The following is a 7,817-nucleotide window of genomic DNA, read 5'->3' as shown; positions in this document are numbered from 1 at the left end:
CTTTCAAATAATTTTCATGGACAGCTGGATAGAGAACCCTCAGATATTAAGGGATTATCATGATTGTCTTATGCTTAAGGTGGTATCTCAAGAATATCTGCCAAATAAAGAAATTCCACTTTGTTAACCCACAAGCTGAAATCTATTAGATATTCTTCAAAAGTCTGCAACACCTATGTAATTAACCCAAATAGCCTCCTCTGTTTTCATCTTCCATTTTACTCAAATGTCACATATATTAGATGTCTACACATACAGTATACTATTGTTATTGACCACAAGGTCACATCAATCTGAACGTCACCTTGACTTGACTACAAGAGATCCATGTGTCAGGGATAAATGTAGTGCTGGGAAGGGTAGGTTACTCACATATCCAATGCTGTGGGGTTCTGGAAGAGTAAAAATTTCAGAAAGATGTTGATACTGACTGCCACCATGATTAGCTCAATACAAATGGAATAATGTGTTTCAATAAAAAAATTAATTTGCCACTGCATGTCCTAATACTGGTGAAATTTCTAAAGGTGATAGACTAAGGAAAGTGAGTTTGAGAAAAGCATCTCTGAGTTTTAAGAGTACTATTCCCTATTGGGCTCTAGGTCATGACACTTGGCAGGATTCCAGACTTACTTTCAGGTAGCAGGCATACTCAGCCACTAGCAGAAATTTACCCCAGTCATGGAAGACGAAGTTGCTCAAGCCAACACCTCTCCTTGACACTGCATTCTAAGAGAGCTGAAGGTAAAGATTGGGGCGGAGCCACCTCGGCAGCCCAGTCGGCTTTCCAGTTGATATTCAATCCATGCATTCAAGCATTTAGTATTCATTTGCCATCATTACTGCCTGGCTCTGTGCTCTCTTCACAGAATACAGAATGAGCGAGAACATGCTGGGTTCCTGGAGCTTACAGCAGTATGTCATGCAGAAAGGTGAGTGCTATGACAGAGTAGAGGGGTGGGAATGGATGGCGAAGGACATAGGGAATGTCTGCTTGGGACAGATGACTCGTGAACTACATGGTAACAAATATCATCCATCATGTGGACATGAGTAGGTCCAGGAAGAGCAGTGGTCTTCGTTATTAAAGGACAAAGGAAATAAGAAAGACAAGGTGGGATCTCAGGGGTGAACCCAATAATCAAAAGGTAGCTCATCCTAGAAATAGCCATTCGGATGATCAAGACGTGCATTTTATAACAGATTATTGTGCGTGCATGCGTGTGTGTGTGTGTGTGTGTGTGTGTGTGTGTGTGTGTGTGTTTTATGGAGGGCTTAGGTGAACCAGGACTTTAGCAGGCATTTTAAGTTCCCTTAAATCCCAATCTTAATTCAGTTAGGAATTTGCCAGATCCTTAGAAATATTTTTCCTGGTATAGACTAATGGATTTTCTGTACTGTGAGTTCTCAATTTTCTCTTCTTACCATAGCGTCTTATTGATACTTTAAAAACTAAGACAGTTTATCTAGCACCTACTAATCACTGGGTGCCAAGGTCATGGTAACCTGAGTGTAAGGAGACTGTGAGGTGGGCTGTTCTGTCTCAGCTCTAGTGAAGGCACCAAAGGCCCAGACATGACAGAACAGGTGGCAAGGACTGGCCACACTCCAGAAAGTCTGGAACATCTACGTGGACCTTTCAGAGAAAGCGCTGGACACATGCTGACTTTTGAAGTTCAACCTTTTGAGGGTGTATGAAAGATGAAAGACTGAGAAAGGCTTTCCACTCGTCTACTGTTATTTTTAACTAGCTCACAGGCAAATCACGAGGACCCAGGTGAAACCATCCAAACCAAATCTCTAGGCTGTGACTTCTACCTGATTCTTCTAGACGTCAATTTCTCCCCGAGGTCCAGAATAATACCTGATTTCCCTCAGTCTTGAACAAATGGACAGATGGCAACTCCAACATGACACCAGGCAGAACCCCACCCTCAAATCCCATCCTCACTCATCTTGCTTCAAAGTCTTCCCCATCACAGTTAATGCTGGTCCGGCCAAAGACCCAGGTGACATGCTTTGATTAACCCTCTTCCCTCGCTCCCTACAATCAGTCCACTGGCAACTTAGGCCAACAAATAGATTGCAAATCTGGCTGTTCTCTCATGTCCTGGTCCAAGCTGTCTGCACCCTCACTCCACCCCAGCAGCCTCTTCCACTTCCTTCAGCCATCTCCAATCCATTCCTCGCCTCTCTCTTTGCCCTTGAATAAAAGCCATGCCATTTACATCATGATGAGAAGGCCCTGCATTCTCTGGCCCTTCCCACCCACTAACCATATCTATCCTCACTTGTTCACAACATTTCAAAGACACTAGCCCTCTTTCCCACCATCAAGCAGGGCAAGACTGCTTCTCTGGGGGCTCCCTCCACCAGACACTCTTTGCAGGATTCTTATATAACTGGCTGTTTGTCATTATTCAGCTCAAACCACCCTGGCTACCATTTCTAGACCCTTCAACCATCTCATTTATTTTTGTTTGTTTGTTTGTTTGTTTGTTTTGTCTTGTTTCTCAAGACAGGGTTTCTCTGTGTAGCCCTATCTGTCCTAGAACTCACTCTGTAGACCAGGCTGCTCTCAAACTCAGAGATCCGGCTGCCTCTGCCTCCTGAGTGCTTAGATTAAAGGTGTGCACCACCACTGCCCAGCCCATCTCATTCCTTCTTAATTGGTTAGCACCATCATAATTTCGTGGTGCAGTCACCTCCTGAGCAGAAGTAGGAATGTTTAGTGAAGTCACAAGCAGCTCCTATCTACTACCTCCCTCTCAGTCAGCTAGCTGCCTTATCATTCTGTCAGATGGGGAGAGTGGCATCCTCAGCCAGGATCTGTTCTTTACAAAGGCACACTGTGTACTGGTGCTCTTATTAAAATATTCATAGGATGGCTTCTAAACTGTGTTCTTCCAGCTTCGTTCATGGTGTGGAGGTTATGTGTATCAGTTGCATCTGGAAACTTCTAGGGCATTCTTTTTATAAATGTGTAACTTACTATTTTTGTGACTAGCTAAACTTCTCCCCACAAGATTCTCTAAAATGGAACCAATGCTTGCTAAGTACTTGCAGTGGCAAATATCCAGAGCCTGTGGGAACATGACTCAGATTCTCCCCTCCAGGTTTCCATTCAGACCTCCAGAACAAAAACCGTATGGTGCTATTTCAATAAACGATGGATGGACGGATAAGTAAACAGATTTTTTTTTAATGTCTCAACCCTGTAAGTTACATTTAAAATCAGATTTCTAGTATACCTAACCAAAAAAAAAAAAAAAAAATACTTTTTTGTCTCAACAAGGTCTCGAGATCCCAGGTGGCTTTCAAACTCCCTGTGTAGCCAAGGATGACAATGCATTTCTAATCTTTCTCCTTCTGCCTCAGAGTGCTGGGATGAAAGGCCTGGTTTGTATTCAGTGCTAAGGCTGGAACTTAGGGTTTTGTGCCTGCTGACAAGTGCTCTATCACCAGAGCTACAAGCCCAGCCTTTTTCTATATCCTGTGACTAAAACACTCAGTCTCTTTTGATTTCATTTTGTGAACCTTGCTCTAGGAGATATATACACGTGTATAATTTTTTGAGTAAAAGTTTATGAGTTTATTGTCTTTATAATAAAATCGGCTTAGAACTGGATCACTTGGCCCTTTCTCTTCTGATCGCCTCCCAGTTCAAAGTGCTCACATCTCTTGCTAGCCAGCATCCTCTTAGATTTGCAGTCGGGCTCAGCACACTCAAGTCTCAGCACAACCTTCTTTGTCTTAGTCTGCCCACCATAGACACTCTGTGTCCTGTCACCACGCCTCTTTCCTCAGCATACAAAGACTCCTTGCCCTTCCTGTACTGCGTCTCTTGGTGGGGTTGGGGTTTGCCACATTTCTTGTAGTCTGTCCAGTGTGTCTGAGGAATGTTCTCCATGTTGGTGGGAGCAATAGCAGCACAGAAAGCCAGGTTTATGTTTATATATATATATATATATACATATTATATATGGTTTTTCGAGACAGGGTTTCTCTGTGTAGCTTTGCGCCTTTCCTGGAACTCACTCTGTAGACCAGGCTAGCCTCAAACTCACAGAGATCCGCCTGGCTCTGCCTCTCGAGTGCTGGGATTAAAGGCGTGTACCGCCACAGCCTGGCGGTTTTTGTATCTTCTCTTCTTAAATTTTGTCATTTTTTCTTTCTCTCCTGATCAAGAGCCCCACTTCTGTCCCTGTGACACTCCATCTGTATTCCATGTCCTGGGAAGCCATTTGCTTTGTCAATTAGTTTTCATTATATATATATATATTTTTTTTTTTTTTCTCTTTTACCATATATGAGAATTACTCTTTTGTTCTTAATGGAATTCACATAAAAACATTCAATTCTCTTACCCTGGCTTTGTTTTTATTTCCTTTTTGTTTTCAACTAATTCAATTTGCATGCCCTTTAATGCATTTTAATTATTTGCTCTTCTGTGTAAGATATCTTTAGCTAGAAGGGAAGAAAAACAAACAAACGAAAACAAAACCCTTCTCATGCCAATGTCCTGAAAGGCTCCCAGCAGCAGCAACAACCAAAAACCTGATACCAAGCAAACCTGATCATCTCAGTCTCTGTGGTTCCCCATATCAACTGCAGCTGAAGGCAAGAAACTCTTGGTCTCAGCCACACAGACTCCAGACTATTCATAGAAGTTCAAGGTCACCTTGGACACAGCACTGATGCCCTCCTTGGTTCTGTCCTGACCTCTGGAGTCCTCCTGAGACATGTGTCCAACTGTCCAGGTATTTCTGATTGTCTCCTGCTGATTTACAGCAGTTTCTTTTCACATTGCCGAGACCAAATACCTGATGAGAGGCAACTTCCGGTGGAAGGATTTATTCTGGCTCATAGTCCACTATGTCAGGAATATACGGCAGCAGGAGAGTGAGGCTGTTTGCTCACAGCTGGGCACATCAGGAAGCAGAGAAGGGGAATGCTGTCACTCTGCTGGCTCTATCCTTTTTACCCATAGGATAGTGCTGCCCACATTCAGGATGGGCCTCCTCCATCAGTTAATCCTATCTGGGAACATCCTTACAGACATACTCAAAGATATGCTTCATTAGCAACCTAAGTGTTTCCTAACTCAATCAAGTAAATAATCAAAGTTAATCAAAAAAAGAAAATCAAAAGAATTGTGTTGGCCGAGATGGGCTTGCTTCAGACCCTGTCTGTGCTCTCTCTGAGGTCCCAGAAGGGAGAGGGGCCTGCTGCTTATGCTGGCTGGTCATTAGCAGACCTCAGGTAGTAGAAACTGATGGGCCACAGTTGGGAATGAGAATTTTAAAAATAAATAAAGAGTATGTCATCAGCACAAAGAGTCTTTACTTCTGGTCACCATCCTTTATTTGTGGGCTCAGCTTCTGCTAGACTCTGATGACCTTATTAAAATAGAGTGGCTCTGATGACCTGAACCACTTACCTTTAGTCTAACAGACTTTCATATTAAGGAAACCTTAGGGTCTGGAGAGATGGCTCAGAGGTCAATTCCCAGCTCACAATTGTCTGCAACTCCAATTCCAGGGTCTCTGACACCCTCACAGAGACACACATGCAGGCAAAACAATGCATATAAAATAAAAACATAGAGATCATTTGTAAAGGAAACTAGAGTCTGGGGCCCTGTGTTACAGAAATATGACCTTGAGTTCCAACTTTCACTATTGAATAATTTAAAATAAAAATTTCGAACTAGATCCCAGGGGATGCCTGGAGCCTCAGACAGCTGCAGATACTGCACATAGTGGGTTTCCCTTTACATTTATAGCTGTGATAAACTTTGAAACTAAATTTTGTAGATTAAGAATACACCTTGGGCAGAGGGTTCGGGATCCATCCCTGGTGCATGGGCAGGCTTTTGGGAATCCGGTGCCTGTGGTGTGACACCTTGCACAGCCTTGGTGCAGTGGGAAGGGGCTTGGACCTGCCTAGGCTCAGTGTGCTGGGCTCTGCTGACTCCCCATGGGAGACCTTGATTTGGAGGATGTGGGGATGTGGGGTGGCTTGGGAGGGAAGGCTGGGGGATGGGAGGAGGGAGAAGGGGCATCTGTGGCTAGTATGTGGAGTGAGTAGAAAATTTCTTAATAAAGAAAAATGAAAAAAAAAAAAAAAGAACATGCCATGGGGATTTTATCTTTTTTGTGATAAAACACTAACAAAAGCAACTGAAGAGACAGAAGGCTTATTCTGGCTTTCAGTTCCAAAGAGATCCAGACCATCATGACGGCATCGGGCAGGAAAAGCATGATAATAGGAGCAAGAGGCCGGCTGTCACACTGTGAAAACAGAATGTACACAGTGGGACTGACGATAAAACCTCGGGCCGGCCAGTGCCTACTTCCTCCAGCCAGCATCACCTCAGAAAAGCTCCAGAGTTCACCACCTGCTGGAGACAAATGGTCCAAACAGATGAGCCTGTGGGGGACAGGTCACATTCCAACAACCACAGACCAGTTCAAAATTAACAACAGACAATAACAAAACAGACATAGCAATATTATATCACAATAAAAGTCATTTAAAACTGTTTATTTTAGGACTCTTCTATATAATCCTTAACATCACAAAAAAATTTAAAGTAAAGAAATTAAAATAAAGACTATATAGTGAATTCCACAGCAACCTGGGCTATATAGCATGACGATGTCTCAAAAATAATAAAAATGTAAAATTAAATAATGAAATAAAACTTCTCAAGGCATAATGAACTAGAATAAGGGTTCTATGAGTGTGAACTTCAAAGTGAGTAAATGTATTCCAATACATAAGTAAGAGTTGTTGTCCTTGTCAGAGATAGGGCACCTCAAGTGTCCCTGTGAATAACATGTATAAAGCATCATGGTAGGGCACTTAATAATGAACTAACACAAACGAAAAACATACTCCAGCTTCACTCAAGCCATGGGTGTTTGTGCTTGGAATAGCACACATGCTTCTGATCAGTCATTCTCAAAACTCACAAGTGGAAATAAAGAAATAATCAGTTGTGATCATAAACTAAACTACTTCAAATTTTGTTATGGAAAGATAGGTTAGCATTGAAGAAAAAAAAAAACTTGAAAGATATAAACAGGCTACAAAAAAAAAAAAAAAAAATCCTCTCCAGGGATGCCTTTGAAATGAAGAAGTTCTTCAGGAAAAGTCAAGGTGACAAGGTGAATCCTTGTCTCACTGAGCTCCACAGGAGACATGGGGCAGAGTGTGAGCCAAGTGTGGACAGGCTGGTGTGCAGGGTTAGCTAGTGCTACTCCCCAAGCTGATCCTATGTACAGTGCAAATGGCTGCATTAGTTGGGGTAGAAAAGGGCAAATAGAAGAAACTAAAACACTAGATAAGCAAACAACCTCAAAAGGCCTACAGAGCATCCATGCGCCCTGTGCTCAGCTATGCTTATGGACCAGCTACAACCAGTTTTATCACCAGAATAGAAACCTGGGAAGAGAAACTTAGGGAAGAACAGGCTTATTTTAGCTCACAGATACGATGAGAATGGCTTGTATATTTGGGGACACAGGCATGAGGCAGCTTGCTTACTCTCAGAGGACTAGGAAGCAAAAGGTATGGGCCAGAAGCAGGCTACATTGTAACCCTAAAGTGACCCATCACCACGCCCATGACCAACTTCCCCCAGCTAAGGCCCACCTCTTCACGGGCTCACACCTCCAAAAACAGTGCCAGCAACTAAAAACCAATTGTCTAAATATGTGAACCCATGGGGAACATTTTATACCTGAAAATTTACCTTCTATCATAACTAAGGAAAGCTGTAACTATAACTATCTGGTCTTCAACTCCATCAA

General features: G+C 42.7%; 1 pseudogene; it reads right to left on the bottom strand.

The window, feature by feature from the left end:
• Positions 1–3,617: 3,617 nt before the first annotated feature.
• On the bottom strand, positions 3,618–3,910 carry LOC118584882 (annotated as a pseudogene).
• Positions 3,911–7,817: the final 3,907 nt, after the last annotated feature.

The sequence above is a fragment of the Onychomys torridus genome, chromosome 5, assembly GCF_903995425.1.
Source record: "Onychomys torridus chromosome 5, mOncTor1.1, whole genome shotgun sequence".
In the NCBI taxonomy this organism is placed as follows: domain Eukaryota; kingdom Metazoa; phylum Chordata; class Mammalia; order Rodentia; family Cricetidae; genus Onychomys; species Onychomys torridus.
Note: the sequence above shows the minus strand (reverse complement) of the source record. Positions and strands in the feature narration are given on the sequence as shown.